Genomic DNA, 2,797 nt, shown 5'->3' with positions numbered 1-2,797 from the left:
GCATCCAGCGTTCCTGTGGTTCTGGATGATGTCCCTTCCGTCTTTTAGTTTCACTTTTGAAATGGTTGTTCGAGGCGGCAAACTCCGGCGTTAACCTATGCCGCCATCTTGGTTCTCCAAGTGCACAAATTTTTGTGCACCAGGCCTCTAGTAGCCATATAATTAAGTTCAGGCCAATGAAATGTGAGTAGAAGTGATAATGTGCTGCATCCATGCCTAGCCCTTGAATCCCTCCCAAATGTAACACTCCTTGGTCTTTCCCCTTCTGCAGTAATCTTCAAAGTCATATTAAAGATGGCACAGGAGACATAGTGGAAAGAGTACTTAAGTTACCATTGTGAAGAAAACCATCAGAAAAACTATTTGGGGCTTGACATAAAATGATAATTAAACCATTTACTCTACTTTTCCAACTTCCATGAATTCAAACAAAAATTTATTGATCATTATCTACAAAGTACGTGGTAGTTTCTCTCCCACCTACTTTCCTTAGCATTTGAGTATTACAGAAGACTAGAGGTCCTGTGCACAAAATTCATGCAATCAGGGCAGGGGGAGTCCCTCAGCCCAGCCTGTGCCCTCTCGCAGTCCAGGAGCCCTCAGGGGATATCCAACTGCCATCAGTTGGACACCCTTAGCGCTGCCGCGGAGGCGGGAGAGGCTCCCACCACCGCCACTGCGCTTGCCAGCCGTGAGCAGCACTGAGCATCACTCCCACTGTGGGAGTGCACTGACCACCAGAGAGCAGCTCCTGCATTGAGCATCTGCCCCCTGGTGATCAGTGTGCATCACAGCGACCAGTCATTCCGCCATTTGGTTGATTTGCATATTAGCCTTTTATTATATAGGATTTTAAAAGGTGCATGATATCTTTGTGTGTGTGTGTGTGTGTGTAGGAAGAGGCTATGAATGTAAAGTGTCTATGACCCACTAAAGTCATAATGTGGGCCTGTCTTCAATCTTCAAACCCAGCTGTTGAGTCACTTCCTCTAAGAAGTTGTACCCTGAGCACACCCCCAACAGAACTGTCTCTTCTGGGTCCCCACTATCCATTTTGTACCTGGCACAGGGTATTATAACCATTGCTAACCTGTTTTTCCATTCTCAGGCCACGCCCCCCACCCCATCAGCAGGCTGGGGAACCTCAGGCCGTGCCCTCTGACCTGGTGCTTGGCTGGGGGACCTGAGGGTGCACCAGGGGACCTGAGGCTACACCCCTTCCCCCTGCCCAGCAACAGGATGGGGGACCTGACTGCACCCCACCGCCCAACGGGGCTTCACGGGGGACCTGAGGCTGCTCCCCCTGCCCAGCACTGGGCCAGGGGACCTGAGGCTGTGCCACCCACCCGGCAGGCCTTGACGGGGGCGGGGCTGGCCGGGTCTCATGTGATTTTGAGGTGCACATGGGTGGGCGGGGATTTGACTCTGGGTCCCGCGGCATACCCCAGACTCTGACAAGAGGAAGATTTTCATATACATTTTACTAATTTTCTTTCATCTCTGACACTTCTAGCATAGAGAAAGGGCAAATAGCAATATTAAAGTATTTCCTCTAATTCCCTTTTAATGTGTATGAATTTCGTGCACTGGGCCATTAGTATATACTATAACACAGGATAACAATATATGCAAAATAGCTATAGGGTGATGAAATTTTTATTGGAAGAATGAAGGATTATCAGTTAATTAAAAGTCCTGAATTCACAAAACATTTCTTTAGATGACAAAAACATAGCTAACAGTAACCTTTTACATAGATAGAGTGGCACAGTAGACAAATTCACCTCAATCTAACCTGAATTCTACTATAAAATCTGACCTTTACAAGTTGTCTAAACTTGAGCAAGTCACTTCTCTGCCCTGGGCTTTAATTTCTACAGATGAATAAAGGTACCAAGTAATCTCACATTAAATTAAATAATAATCTTCATGGAATCCTCTCTTTTATCAATAAGGAAGTCAAGTTAATTTTTCAAGCAAACTCCAAAGAAAGGAAACATTTAAAAAGGAAGGTTCCACAGTGGCTTTGTACTATACTCTCCTATATTCTGAAAGTTTAGGAAAAATTAGTCAACTACAATAAAGATTTATCTTACAAGATACCTTTATTCCTATACTCAAAACATCAACCCATGCCCTGGCCGGTGTGGCTCAGGTGGTTGGAGCATTCTATTCCTAGTCTGGGCACATACCCAGGTTGCAGGTGCAAAACAGTTAGAGTGAGCACAGGAGGCAATGTTTATCTCTTTTCTCTCTCTCTCTCTCTCTCTCTCTCTCTCTCTCTCTCTCCTTCTCTAAATCAACAGAAACATATCGTTGGATGAGGATTTTTTTTAAAAAAAAAAAAGCCAACCAGCAGTACAAAGGTATATTTTCAATGATTACTTTTGTTTCTTCACCACTAAAAACAGATATGATATCATTATTTCTACCAGGTTTACCATCAATTAGTTTTAAACTTTCCACTCTGTAAAATATAACACTGACAAAATTAAAAAGAAGAAATGGAAATGAATATCTGTATTCCCTTAGGAAAGGGATTCTCAATAGGCAAATCTCCTCTGCAGAATCAAACAGACATCTGAGAGATTAGCATATGACCCAAACATGGCCTAGTCCCTCCTTCCTTACAGAATAGGAACCACAAATGACTTCTTCAAGAACACAGTTGTATGCAGAATAAAAAATTAAAAAAATAAACTTTCCATAAACAAATGAATCCTCTATTTATTGTTGCAGGCTACATCATAAGGTATACTGAGAAATTTCAATAAAATCAATGTGACTTATATTTCAC

The 2,797-nt window shown here is 43.0% G+C and overlaps 1 protein-coding gene across 5 annotated transcripts in view; it reads right to left on the bottom strand.

Moving 5' to 3' along the window:
* EXOC6B (exocyst complex component 6B) overlaps positions 1-2,797 on the bottom strand; it is a 521,374-nt gene that overhangs the window by 417,008 nt on the left and 101,569 nt on the right. The window lies entirely within an intron of this gene.

This window comes from Myotis davidii, unplaced genomic scaffold (genome assembly GCF_000327345.1).
Source record: "Myotis davidii unplaced genomic scaffold, ASM32734v1 scaffold247, whole genome shotgun sequence".
NCBI classification, from domain to species: domain Eukaryota; kingdom Metazoa; phylum Chordata; class Mammalia; order Chiroptera; family Vespertilionidae; genus Myotis; species Myotis davidii.
Note: the sequence above shows the minus strand (reverse complement) of the source record. Positions and strands in the feature narration are given on the sequence as shown.